Source organism: Tamandua tetradactyla, chromosome 1 (genome assembly GCF_023851605.1).
Source record: "Tamandua tetradactyla isolate mTamTet1 chromosome 1, mTamTet1.pri, whole genome shotgun sequence".
NCBI lineage: Eukaryota > Metazoa > Chordata > Mammalia > Pilosa > Myrmecophagidae > Tamandua > Tamandua tetradactyla.
Window position 1 is genome coordinate 4,562,012 of NC_135327.1, and position 14,934 is coordinate 4,576,945.

Consider the following 14,934-nt stretch of genomic DNA (forward strand, 5'->3'; position numbering starts at 1 on the left):
GAAGTGGAAACACCTGGGCGAGGCTGCTCTGATTCCGCCTTCCAGAGCCAGATCTTGGAATGCCAAGAAATTTTACTTGAGGCCACACTGCGCAGAAACTGCTCACGAGTCGTTCTCCACCGATGTTGGCCAGACCTGACACTTGCAAAAGCTCAGCCTTGGGGGGAGACGCTCCGGGTTCAAGTCCCACCTGCCGCTCAGCCTGCGACCTCGGCGAGTGATTGAATGCTCTTTGCCTCAGCCTCCTCATCTGTGAAACGAGGACGGTCGTCCCTGTGGCCCAGGGTCACGGGGCAGATAGAGCAGAAAACATCAGTGAGGCGCCCAGCACAGCGTGCGTGGGGCACAGGGGCCTACAGATGTCAGCACCGTGATCATCATTGGACTCGATGAGATCCCGATGACGCCGGTATCAAAAGCAGGGGGTTCTCTGCCCAGTGCAGTCACATGACCAATTCCTGAGAATTGGGGTTTCAAAGAGAGAAAGAGTTTATTGAGAAGCATGAAGCAGAGAGCTGATGGCCTATCCATCTAAAAGTCTGCAAACTGCAGTAACTCTGGAGTTTTATGGTCCAGAGATGGGCAGATTTTAGGATAATGAGCTTAATGACTCGAGATGACGAGATCAGAGGGGATCTAAGTATCGAGCGTGCACAGATAACATGCCTAGTCGCAGACATAGGCGAGAAACTGGCAGTCTCAACATGATGATGGGTGTGACTTTTAGTTCTAGAATGAGGAATGAGTCACTTATTGGTGAGGGATGAAGCTGCGGTGCGCATCAGGTGGGCTGATTTTGTTAGGTCCAGCCTTGCCTGGTAAGATAGTTTAGGGATTGGGGTGGGTTGGTCCTGGGCTGACTCCAATTTCTTCATTAACACATTAGGGGTTGTCTTCAGCGATCACAAGATTCAGAGGGTGAAGAACAGGATAAGGGGGTACAAGTGGGGCCAGTCACAGGTTTTTTACAATCACGAGATAAAGGCTATAGAGTTACACAGTCATTATCAATGATCCAGGCAGCTGGGCCTGGGTGGACCGTGCGCTTTTCCCTTTGGTCATCGTACAATATACAAGAAAATAAGAAAAGCGTCTGTATAATGATTCAGTAATAATAATTATTTGTTAATTCTTTTTTTTTTTTTTTTTTTAAGGGAGGAAGGGAAGGAAAGACAGAGAGAAGGAAGGAAGGATGGAAGGAAGGAAGGGAGGAAGAAAGGGAAACATCTTTAAACATTTTCTTGTTTTATTATATTTTGTTTGTTTTTTACATGGGCTGGGGCCGGGAATCGAACCGGGGTCCTCCGGCATAGCAGGCAAGCACTCTTGCCCGCTGAGCCACCGCGGCCCGCCTATTTGTTAATTCTTAATTCTCCGTCACAGCGCTTCCTTCCTGCCTCATCAGTTCCGTATTTTTTTACGCTGGGTCAGTTCTGTCTCCTGGATCAGGCCGAGTGTCCTGAGGTCACCCTCACTGTGACCCTCATTGCATTCAACACCGGAGGTGTCACTGAGCCCTGGCAGGTGAGCGCCACCCTCAGGCTGGGGGAGGGGGCATGCTGCCTTTTCCAGAGCCCCTGGGCTCACAATTCGCCCCCCAGCAGCCCCCGGTCCACCGGTCTCCTGCCCTCACAGAGGCCCTGCCTCCCTCGTGCTCACAGGCAGCCCGTTCCCCACGCGGGAGCAGCTAGAGGGATTTTCTAATGCCTGGATCAGATCCCAGCGCCTCCCTCACGAGACCCCCCAGTGGCCTCCTCACGGGACCTCCAGGGCAGACCCCCAGGCCCCTCCACCAGGCACGGCCTTCCCGTGGCACATCTGCTGGGGCTGGCTCTTTCTCGTCGGATGATGCAGATCCGGCAGCACCTCCTCAAGAGGCCTTCTGCCTCCCAGTTTAAAGTTGCCCCCCCTCCCTTCCATCCTGTCCCTGCTCCTTTCCTTCACAGCTCACACTGATGTTGCCCCATGTATGTTCCATTTTCACATTGCCTCCTCATCTCTCCTGCTCGAATGCAAGTTCCAGGATGATGAGGTGCTGGTAGAGCTGATCACACTTAGTGCTCAGTACTTAGCTCCCAGAATCTAGTACCCAGCACCTAGAAGATGCTCAGTAATATTGCAGGATGAATGAAGAATCACAGACCCAGGATCGAGGGCTTTATGATAATGGACGTTATAGCATCACCTTGGGTTTACAACTGGCTTTACAGTCCACCAGCACTTAAGTATCCACTGTCCCTGAAAGACAAACACAAACACAAATCTAGACATTGAGCCTCAGCCTTGAGCAGGGGCTTATGTTTCTGTTGGTCACAGGATAAAAGGAGACACTCAGAGGCCAAAACCCTTGAAAGATCTGTGCTTTTTCCTAAAGATTAGCCCATAGCAGAGAACCAGAGAGTTTCTCACTAATGGAGGTTTTGGGCTTTAATTTTTAAAAATTGAGGAAGAGGAGAAGCAGCAGCAGGAGGGAACCCAGGTCCTGGGAGTGTCCTCCTGCATTTGGCCATCTGGCCCCAGCTGCCATTGGTGGCGCATCTCAGGGGGCAAGCCCCCCACGCCACCCCAGCCCAGCCCCTTCTGCTCCCAGCTTAGGAGAAATCGGCGTTTTACAGCTGGTCTCTCAGGAGCTTTTGGAAGCAAAGCTGCCAACTGCAGGCCAACCCCAGACCTCTCACTGCCTGATCCTGCAGCCTCCGGGCCGAGGCTGCTGGGAACTGACGTGTCTGTGACCCTGCTTGGCGCCTGGCCAGTGACACCTGTCTGGGCCAGAAGCTCTGGTCTGCATGACCCGCGACTGACTTGTGGCACTCCCCACGCCGGTCTGGGCCCTGTCATGACCACTTCTCGTGACGGCAGAGCAGTGGCGCAGGGCCAGGCGCATGGCTGGGGCGCTGTGAGTGATGGCAAGAGCCTGTGGCCAGCACCAGGCCCTTGAGGAACGCTGCCCACTGTCCCTGTGGGTGGCAGGGGTCAGCCACCACCTCCCGGCCCAAGGCCTCCGCCTCCACCTCCTCCGAGGGGGGACCTCCGGGGCAGGGGACTGTGGAAATAACGGAGGCCTCGGGCCTTGGCGGCAGTCCCAGAGCTGGGGTGGGAGGTGCTAGAGCCCTTCCAGGAGATTCCGCAAGCCTCTTATCGTGCTGGTGCCCAGCACCCACATGCCGGCAGGGGTACCTGCGGAGAGCCGTGGAAGGGGGCTCGCAGGGGGTTCTGGGAGGCTCACCTGCCCAGGCCTAATTGTTGACACCCTTTGGGAATAACTGAACTGGAGGATTTCTGGCATGTGTTCACAGGGAAAGGTGGAGGGCCGCGGGACAGTGGGTCCTGCATGTGCCGGGTCACGGGGGATGGGCGGGGCGTCTGGGCTTCTTCTTCAAGAGAACCCCCTCTGCACGGCTGCCCGCCACCCTTCCCCACGCACAGACGCGCTCGCTCGCAGACTTCCTCTTTCCTCCCTCCTCCATCGGCGCATGGAAGCTTCTGCTGTGATTCTGCCCTCAGGGTTTAGAGGAGAATCTGCCCTCCTCTGGGCCTCCGTGTCCCGACGTGTGGAATATCTAGGAAAGGGTGTGGAATGATAAGAAACTGGCCTCGCTACTTCTGTGGAAGCTGTCAGACCTTGGGACGTCACGATCACGTAACCCCCTACCAGGGTCTTCTTGTACAGTTTCATGGCCTCTGTTGCCTACTTGGTATCGAGTCTCATCAGTAAATGGGAGGGAAATTGGAACTGATGAGATTTCATGTCTTCAACTCTTAAGAAAATGAAGGAAGGTAGGAAACGAAGGAAGGAGGGAGGGAGGAAGAAAGAAAGAGAACAAAGGAAAGGAGACAGGACAGAGAGAGAGAGGTGGGGAAGTAGACAGGAAGAATTATGGGATTCTACACGCTCTGATCGATTGTCCCCTTTCTGCTGGGTTATTCTGGTCTCCTCCAAATGTGGGCAGGGTTGATTAGCCACAGTGGGCTTCCCGAAGCAAGATGGCGCCCACTTCAGATCTGGATGAGCTCCAGAAAATGCTCACCGGCAAGGCCCTTGGGCAAGCCAACCTCCGCTGCCTTTCCTTGAACCTGGCACCTTTCCTGGGGGCTGAACAGACAAGAGGCAATTGGAGAGTATTTGGGCTGAGTAATGAATGGAAAAGTAGCTGTGCATATTGTCATTTGGACATCTGCACTCCATTAACCCCCCAACACTCCAACGACAGTACACCCCACACTAAACTCACCACCTTCCAGGAGGGGCCTGAATGTCCCTGCCCCTCAGGGTCCCCTTCTCTGAGAAGTGCCTCATCCACGCATGGGTGTACCCTGCAGCCATTGTGTATGCCATGGTGCATGGACCAGGGGCGGACACCCGGGCCGGCTGGGGCAATCTGAATCCCTCTCTAATTATCAGGACTTGGGATGGAGAGACACACGGGTCAGTCTGTCAGTAACCTCTGCCTCATGCAGAAAGCAGCTGGTCTGCGGAAAGAGAATAAGGCAAGGGTGCCGGGAAATGAGAAGAAGGGAAAGGAGCTAAGGCATATTATCACCAGCCCAAGTCTTTCCCCTGGAAGGAAAGGAGAGTTAGAAAGGACAGGCTTTCTAAGGTGCAGTGGGGATGTGGGTTCTGTCCAGGGGGCCTGAGCTTTGCAGTGAGCCCACTGTTTGTCACTGCCCCTGCCCAGAGCCCTCGGGCCCTTTGGGGAGCTCAATGTACCGGTAACTGCCAGCACCTAGTCCCTGCTGCCTGAAGATGTGTGTCCCACTGCTCACGCAAGTGACAGGCAGGAAGGGCTTGGGAAGGGCCCGGGAAGGACACTTCCTCCCGCAGCCTCCAGGAAGGATGCTCAGGAGATGTGGTTTAAATGCCCCCCACCCCCCACACCTCATTCTTGGAATAACTCTGCGGCGTGCATTCAGCTCCATCCTCCAGACTTTCTCCATGGGGTGAACCCCAGTTATCCTCTGAAACATGAGGTCAGTAAGCACCCCACGTTGGCCCCCTCCCTCCCCTGCCCACCTCCTGCCTCCCTCCTTGCTCCCCAGGATTGCCTCCCAAATAAGCCACTTGCTCTCAGATTCTGGTTTCAGCAACTTGCACCTGGGATGATGCAACCGAGGCACCGACCATCACGGATACTTGTCCCCAGCCTCGCCCCAACATCAGACCCCAAATCTGAGGACCAGAAGACACCACGGCTCTAACAGCAAATCAACTCAGGAGGGCCCTGCATGGCAACTGACCTGGGAGGGGGCTGAATTCTCCTGTGACCTGCACTCATACGGCATTGATTACTGCACGAGAATGGAATTCATCAGGCTCACAGTTGGAAAAAATCTCTCTGGCAGCTGCTGTGTAGCCTGGATTTGAGGGGTGCCAGGCACCCCTGCCCCCAGTGGGGATGCTGCTGCAGAGTCGGGGTGATAGAGAGGGGCAGCTGCATTTGGCAAGTGCTTAGGAAGTGAAACCAACGGGAATTTGTAGTGACTGGGGGTGGAAGCTTCGGAAGTGGGTGATCTCTGACAGTGGGCAGGCGTGCTGGTCACCAGGAAGACAAGCAGCCTGAGGAGCTGGTTGTGGGGGACGGTGGGGGACACGGGTTCAGACTCAGGTCCGCTGAGCTCGAGCTGCCTCTAGAACCAGCCAGTTGGACGCACAGACCTGGAACTCAAGCAGAGGCAGGAATGCCAAAGATTATCTGCCTCCAGGTGTAAATGAGGGAAGGGATGTGGCTTTTAAGAGGTTTTTAAATTGCAGGTGTCAGAGAAGGTACAGAGCAAGAAAAAGACTTTGCAAAACGCAGCGTTCATTGTTATTGTACTGGCACCGCTGCCGACCTCACAGATTCAGATCTGCTGGGGATGCCCTCGGCGGCAAGTGGCAATGCGAGGACGACACTCGCAGTTCCCTTAAGGATAGACCCCGGGAGGGGCAGCTGAGCCTTTCTGCTGCTCTGCCATCCTCTGCTTTGGTGCCCTCTGGGCCCACGGTGACCGTCCTGTAATGCCCGGCATGTTGGGCATGCACAACATCCAGGGGAGGGGATGGGGGCGCAAGGGGGGGCCTCCTTTTCCCAGACTCGGGCCTTTCTAACGGGAAGACCACTATTTCCCCAGAGCCCCCAGCAGACACCTCTCACAGCTCGTTGGCAAGGACTGGCCACGGGCCCACTCTCCGCCTGGCACCTGGAGGCCGGTGGAGGCACCGACTGCTGCCACCCTTGGAGTTCTGACTCATCGGTGTAGGGTGGGGCCTGAGAATTGGCATTTCTACCTCGTCCCCAGCTGCTGCTGCTGCTGCTGGCTCAGGGAAGGTCCACGCATGGAGGACCATTGGCTTCGAGCGATCTGGAGACTTCCCTGTGAGCTGCTCCATTTGCCACCCAAACGAAATCAAATTCTGTTAGCAAGGAAGAAAGGAACTAGATGCGGGTGAGAACCAAGATTGTCTGCCGCAGACTCTTCATCACAATCTCTTGTATGTTTTTTGCCTCCTAGACTCTAAGCCCTCCAGAGCTGGGATCTTCTGAAATTCAGCATGAGGGCCCCAAGATCTGGTGTACTTGCTGGGACTTAGTAGCCGCTTTATACATACTTGCCAAATGAATGAATGAATGAATGAATGAATGAGCCTCCCACCAGAGCTGTCCAGGGCTGCTGCATGCTCCCACAACCTGATCTGCAGCCCTTGGGCCAGCCCTGCCCATCCCTGGCTCACGGTGGCAGCTCCCCCAGGGCAGCCCCCTGGGAGGCGGGTCAGTGGCTCTGCCAGGACACAGGAGGCCCAGCTGTCACTGTGGGTGCGGGGCCACCGGGGATCTCTGCTGCTGCCCACCTCCAGCCAGGGCAGCCAGCCTGTGGCCGCCGATCCCCAAACAGCCTCTGTTCGTGGCCCACGGACTGCAGTGCCTCTTTAAGGCAATGAAACGTGCCCTCGGTTCATGCCTCTAAAGAAATGTCCCCCACTGAGGACTCCACGCAGCTCCACTCTCAACTCTTTATAAACCGGAGCAGAGGCGGCTGCACACAGGCCATCACTCTCCTTTATCTGCAGGGGACCCTCTTAGAAGGTCCGTGGGGGGGATCCAGTCAGTGAGGAAGGGACTCGTGTGTCCAGCTTATCCTCTTATTGCACACTCACGCGCACATCCGACCTGCTCGACGGTCCTGGTGGGATCAGAGAGGGGGGAGATTATGGTTCCTGTTTCCCCGAGGAGGAAACAGGCTTAGCTGATGAGCCAGGCCTGAGGCCATGCAGCAGGTGGCGGCTACCTGTATCCCCTGCGTGGGCCGCACCAACGAGTTTTGTCCAGTCGCTCACGAATGGATGAGTCGCCGGTGGCTTCCTGCTCCATTAGTGCACTCGGTAGGCACTGAGCCATGCTAGGTGCGCTCACCTGTGGCCGGGGCCCTGGGCCAGTGTGAGGCCCCCCAACGGCCGGGGGCTGGGGAGCGCGTCTTCTCCCCGTCCCGCCTTGGGTGGGCTGGCTCAGGGTCCTGGAGAAGGGCCCGGTTCCGGGTTTCGACCTCCCACCCCTGCCCTGCACCTTGGATGAGTCCCTCCCTCTCTGGGCTCTGGGCCCGAAGGGTGAGGATTAGGAGGAGCCCTGGGCGCACAGCCCACCTGCACGCTGACGGAGTAGCTGCTCGCCCTCTGTGGCCTCTCAGCACCCTCGCTACATTTCCCCAGCTGCCCACATGCTGGGTCTCACCTTCCCAAGCCCAGAACGTCCCGGAAACTCGCATCCCCACGCTCCCCTGCAGCTGGGGCGCAGTCCCAGGAGGCAGGCTCCACCAGCCAGGCAGGAGGCAGTGGCTGTGCCTGGGAGTGGCGGCCTCTGGAAAGTGCCCAGGGCAATGGCTTCTGGCTCTTCCGGGGGCAGGAGAGGCCAGGTGTCCTCAGGACCCATCCGAAGGCAGCTGCGCAGCTTCGGAGCCTGCACCGCCACCTCCCGTGGACTTGGGAACTGCTCATTATCTTTTAACAGGTTCCTTTCCTGCTGCAGAGCCAAGGTGGCATCTGTCATTTGGAGCTGAGGGCCAGGACACGAGCAGAGTGCTCACAGGTAGACAGCTGAAACCCTCGAGTCATGCTGTGCAAGGGAAAGGGGCGTGGCCTAGAGGGTCCTGCTGCAGCCCTGGGGGGCAGCCCAGGCCTTGCGGGCACCAGCGCTGGTAGAGTCACGGATGACCGGGTGCGAGCACAAACGATGAGCAATCACAGGAGGAGACAGCCTGGGTGCCAGGAGGGAGGGATCCCACCACATCACGGCAGGGGATGCACGGTGGAGACACACGAGAGGCAGGAAAGCTCAGGTGGGGGTCCCAGTGGGGGCCGGCTGTGGAGGCTGAGCGGGACCCCGCTAGCTCCGACCTCACCAGAGACCCCCCAGCACTTAGGGAGCTGCCCTGAGCGGGAAGAGGTTCAGAACCCCTGGGTCCTCCTCACTTACAGCTTGCACCTGTCTGAGTGCTTCGCCCCTCTGGGTGCAGCCCTGGGCCACACAGGCAGGCAGGGGTCTGTGCACCATCCCCGTGCCGCCCTCTGACCTCCCACCCAGCCTATCCCAGCATCCAACCTCCCCTTCTAACTCCCAGGGGGGTGAGGATGTGCACCTGGGAGTGGCACAGGGTGTTCCTGTTGGAGGGAAAGGCAGCTTGTACCCTCTGCCCTCCTTCTCTAACACTGTCCACGGCCCAGGTGGAATGTTCCAGATGGCAGCCATGGGTTCCACCCATCCTGTCTCAGCAGCCCAGCTTACTTCCCTCTTTCCACACACTCCCACTCCCCACCCTCCCCACGGCCAAAACTGCTTCTGTGGGTGTCTATTTGCAGTTTTTAAATTACTAGCATGCATCATTTCAGCATCTGTTGGGACCTCTGCATCCTCACAGGAAACCTCATCCCTCTCTCCTTGTTTCCTGGGCCCCTCCCCCGAGCAGGGGTCCCCAGACTCAGCCGCAGGCCAGACTCACCCAGGGAGCGTTAAAAATACCTATGCCTGCGTGGGGTCTTTTTGGGGTGAAGAAATGGTCTAAAACTGGATGATGATGGGGATTGTACCACTTGGGAAATTTAAAAATCACTGAACAAAAGCAGGTGAATTTTATGGTATATAAATGATACCTTGATGAAGTTGTTTTGGTTTTTTTTTAACGCTTACGCCTATGGTTGACCCATTAAATCAGAATCTCTGGGGTAGGTCCTGGGCATCCAAATCTGCCAGGACCAAGGCCCCTGCTCTCTGTCAACAGGAGGTCATGTCTTGCCACCATCATCACTGCCCCCTCCTGTAGGAGGGGAGTGACCCAGGACCACTGAGTCCAGGCCAGCCAACTCCAACAGGCCTCCTGCTCCGCCCTCTGCCACGTCCCTGCAGAAACTGTGTCTCCTTCAGGGCCCGCGGCTGCTGTAGGGTCTCAGCAGGTGAGGAGTGCTGCCTCTGGCAGCAGGGGGCACCCCAAAGTCTACACACTCTGGGAACTGGGGAAAGTCTGCAGGTCAAGGCATGTCAGCTCATCCAGCCGCACAGGAAAAGCACCGCAGTTTTAATCTTCACCTGTCTAGCCCCTAAATCTGCTTTTCAACTGGTTCCAAAACCTGCAGGGTCGGGGGAGAGGCTGATGATTAATCATCACCCCTAAAAACCATCTGGTGGCACTGTGTATGATCATTTAATTCCACAGTCCCCTCCTGGGCTAGTACTCTTTGTAGCCCCATTTTCCAGGTCAGAGAAGTGAGGTGCCAGCCCAGAGTCTCCCAGCTAGAAGGGGCAGGGGGCTGGGCTTTGAGTCCAGCAATCTGGCTCTAGAGCCCGTGCCCTAAACCAGGGTTAAGAAACTGCAGCCCGTGGAGCCAGTCCCACCTGCCCGGCATGCTTCTGTACAGCCCATGAGCTAAGGTGACAAAGACCCTATGTGGCCACAAAGCCTGAACTACAAGGTCTCTGTCCCTTTACAGAAAAGGATTACTGACCCCTGCCCTGCACCAGGACACTGCACAGCCTCTCCCACCCTCAACAGAGGGGCATCGGGAGGAAGAGAGGGTGTAGTCAGGCTATGTCTTGGTTTACCAGGTCTGCTACGACATGCCACATGATGGGTTGGCTTAAACAGCAGAAATGTATTATCTCATGGTTTGGGGGTCTAGAAGTTCAACACCAAGGCGTCAGCACAGCTGGTTCTCCCAGAGGCTGCAGCCCTCCTGCAGTCCTCCCCCACACGGCACTCTCCCTCTCCTCGAGCTGCGCCTCCGGGTCCTACTGACTTCTGGCTTCCCCGGGCTCGCTGCATCTCAGATTTCCTTGGCCAGTCGGGGCTCCAGTTATGGGTTAAGACCCACCCTGATTCAATTTAACCTCATCTAAATAACACCTCTGAAGATTCTATTCATAAATGGTTCATGAGAACATCTTCAAAGGCCCAATCGGAAGGGATGCAGAGGAGGATGGATGTGTCTTTTGCGGGTAGCATGATCGATCCCCCAAGTCTAGACCCTCCGACTCACATGCGTGATGGCAGACCTCACAAGCGCACAGCTTCCAGCTTGGGTACCTAATCCAGACCTGGCCAATCACGGCGCCGTGTGCCCTGTCCCCGGGCTTAGCGACCGGCTCAGAGACAGGCATGTGAAACGAGCAGGTCAAGATGGGATCCTGGGACTTCAGCTGAAACAGGCCTAAGAGGGAAAAAAAGCAGCAGGGCAGGGGGTTTAGTCACTCCCACAATTGAAAATTCCAATGTTATCTGACTTCTGGCTTCAGGTTCAGCTTAATCTAGTGCTTCACACATGTATCAGTTTACTATTGCTACGTAACGCAGTCCCACTAAAAAGCAACTTAAAATAACACAAATGTAAGATCTTGTAGTTCCTATGGATCAGAAGTCCCAGGAGAGGTTTCTGGGCCTCCTGTTCAAGGCCTCACCAGGCCGAAATCACGACATTGGCTGGGGCTGCGATCCCATCTGAAGCTCCGGCTTCTCTTCAAGCTCACTGGCTGTTGGCAGAATTCGGTTTCTTGTGGTTGTTTACGAGCTGGCAGTTCAGTCCTTCAAAGCCAGCAGGGGAATCTCTCGGGCCTGGGATCTCTGACTCCAAGAAGGACCCGACCCCTTTGGAGGGCTTTTGCCTGATTAGGTCCGGCCCACCCAGGATAATCCTCCTTCTGATGAATTCAAAGTCAACTGATCTGGGACCGAAATTATACCTGTGAAAGTCCTTCACCTTAACCAAATCACCAGAGTGAACTGCTTCGTTTCACAGTCCTGTCTACACTCAAGGAGAGGAGATTCTACCAGAACATGAGAACCTCGGTGGCCACCTTAGAATTCTGCCTGCTTCAGCACGCTCCGGCTCCCTACATCACGGCCCTGCTCCTTCCTCCACACCAGGCCCCACCCACCCACCAGCAGCTCCAGATAATCCGCCAATTGAAATCCAGAAGAAAGCAAACTCTGCTTGTGCAACAGCCCAAATGAAAATTCTGGGCCTGCCTCCCATTGGCCCAAAATGGATTAAGGGTCCATGTCAGAACTAATCCCTGAACAGAGAGATGTATTGCACTGATTGGCCAGGCCTGAGTCACATGGCCAAATCTGTAGGCAGGGCCTAGCCCCATACCTGGCTCAGAGATTCAAAGTAGGGTGGGGCAGTCTCAGGAAAGGAAATTGGAGCACCCATTATAAAACTGGACAAATGGATGCTGAAAACACACACAGACCCATCCGGAAAGCAAACATCTATATTACATGCACATCTTCCTGGATGAATGATCTGACATTGCCTCCAATTAAGTGCCATTTTTACTGTCCGGATTTCCAACACTTTTTTCTTGATCTCATTTTTTAATTGAAACTTGAGCTGAAAAATCCATTGCCCCTGCAAATGGATATCCAGCACTGACTGTCCTTTAAAAATGCACAGGGCAGTAATAAATAAAATTTGTAACAGAGTCCACCTACCAGAGGGGAGTGGGGGTGGGACCACGAAGCCCATGACATGGGGTCACTCTCATCTGCCCAGAAGGACGGTCTCCTTTTCTCCCTGCATCCAGGTTCCCCTGCCCCAACTCCTGTGCACGCCTCCCAGCACGGGTCTCAGGTGAGAGCCCAAATATTTAGCCACAGTCCCCAACCGATCCCCCAGATGCCCCTGTAAGCAGCTAGAGCCACTGTCCCTGCAGAATGGCTGAATGCTGACCTTTCCAGGCTCTCCCAGGGCAGTGAGGCCCATCACACTTCCAAGAAGTTCTCCTGGGGGCATTAGGCTCAGAGACGCCTTCTATGTTAGCTGTGGGTGGTTGACGATGCCTAAAATCACAGGCTCTGGCATGCAGATTTTTTTTTAAATGTTTTTATTGAGAAATCTTCACGTACATACAGTCCATACATGGTGTACAATCAGTGGCTCATAATATCACCACACAGTTGTATATTCATCACCATGATCATTTTCAGAACATTTACATCACTCCAGGAAAAGAAGTAAAAAGAAAAAATTAAAAACTCATACATCCCATACCTCTTACCCCTCGCTCTCATTGACCACCAGAATTTCAATCCACCCAATTTTTTGCCTTTTATCACCCCCATTATTTTGTATTTATTTAATTTTTTAGGGGGGTGCATGGTCTGGGACCAGGGTCTCCCACATGGAAGGCAGGCATTCTAACCACTTAACTACCCATGCACCACCACCACCCTTATTTTTTAGCCTTATTTTTTTACTCATCAGTCCATACCCTAGATAAAAGGAGCATCAGACACAAGGTTTTCACAATCACACAGTCACATTGTAAAAGCTATATCGTTATACAATCATCTTCAAGCATCAAGGCTGCTGGATCACAGTTCAACGGTTTCAGGTACTTCCCTCTAGCCACTCCAATACACCATAAAGTAAAAAGGTATAGCTATATAATGCATAAGAATAACTTCCAGGATAACCTCTAAACTCTGTTTGCAATCTCTCAGCCATTAACACTTTATTTTGCCTCATTTCTCTCTTCCCTTTTCTCCAGAAGGCTTTTTCAATCCCATGGTCCCGGGTCCTGGCTCATCCGGGAGTCCTGTCCCATGTTGCCAGTGAGATTTACACCCCTGGGAGTCATGTCCTGTGTAGTGGGGAGAGCAGTGGGTTCACCTGCCAAGTAGGCTTAGAGAGAGATGGCCTGCAGCTTTAACATGAGTTATATTAATAATCAGTGTAACAAAGGTTAGTTGTTATGCTTCAGGCACTGTTCTAGGCACTTTGAATATGAATCCATTAGTAAGGTCGACAACCCTAGGACATGGAGTCTACTGTCATCACCCCTGTTTGGAGGAGCGAATGAGAGATAGAGCTCATGGGAACACACGGTGGTGAGTGGTAGCCCTGGGGCATGGGCCTTGTGTTCTAAATACTGGGATCCTAATCATTAAATATTACAGCCTCTTCTGTTTGAAGACATCAGGTGTGGGGATAGTCACTCGTTCATTCAACAAATACCTATTAAATCCCTCCTGTTTGCTATACCCTGTTCTAGGCACTGGGGCTACGAAAAGAACAAACAGACACAGTCCCTTCTCCCCTACAGCAAGTGTGGGGTGGAAGCAGAGAGGAGGAGATACTCTGTGGTCACAGAAGCAAAATAAAAACAGAACTTCAGACAGTTGCATGTTCTGCAGAGACAATAAAATGAAATGGGAAGATAGAAAGTAAAGGGAGATAAGGGAACACTTTTAGGTAAAACAGGAAGGGAGGGACTCTCTGGGGGCTGACATTCGAGCTGAGACCTGAGTGATGGCAAGGAGCCAGTGGACCAAAATCTGGGGAAGGAGCATTCCAGAGACAGGGCATAGCAAGTGCAAAGTCCCTGAGGCAGGAAGAGGCTTGAGGAACAAGGAGAACGAGCTTTTGTGGCTCTATCAATGTGAAAGACAGGGAGAATGGTGATGGAATTCCTGTCCATTTTCTTAGGTGTGGTGATGTGCAGGGGTCATTCTTATGAGGTGCCACTTGAGTCCTGAGAGATGATGTGCCATGTGATGTGGCATCCCTTCAAATGGCTCAGCAGCATGTAAAGCACACGTGGCAAAATATCAACAACTGGTGATTCTATGTGGAGGATATATCGTGTTCACTGCACGATTCTTTCAACTTTTCTGTCCATTTAAACTTTTTTTGTAATAGAAGTTTCCAGTGAGAGAAGGTAAGCAGGGGCAGGGGCACGGAGACCTTGTGGTGGTACTCAGGAATTTACATTTCATTCCAGGAGGAAGGGATTTTAAGTATGGGAATAGCATGATTTGGTTTGTGTGTTTAAATTACTTTGGCACCATTCTACCAACTGCCCTGGATTTTGGTGGCAACGAAGGAGACTCACTTGGGGCCATTGATCATCCGCGTCTAATTCTGATCCAATGAATTGGGTGAGCCCTTCCAGCAGCCAGATGCCATGCAGGCATCTTCCCTTTGTTAATCTCACTTAATCCACATGACAACCTGCAGTGTCATTGCCATAACCCCCATCCCCAAGACAAAGAAACCAAGGCACAGGGAGGTCAGCTAAGGGGTTGCCAGCTGATGAGAACAAAACCTTGGCTTTGGGGCAGCGCTAGGTCATCACCCTGACTTTACTAAATCACCCCCAAGAGGGTGATGCAATGGTGGCTCAGGGGTAGTGTTCTTGCCTGCCATGCCGGAGACCAGGGTTCAACTCCCAGAGCCTGCCCGTGCCAAAAAAAAAAAAAAATCACCACCGAGATTAATCAGCTTGTGACTGCTCTGTTTACGTGTGATTTTTTTCTGGAAGGTGATTTGAAAGCAAGGTGTGCTGTCACAGAGTCCTAAATCGAATCATAATTTGGTCAAATGGATCATGCTTTCTTAGAAAGCTCCCGTCCACCAAAGATGCACAGATCGGCACCTGGGCTGCAGAGATTGGCACCTGGGCCACACTACCT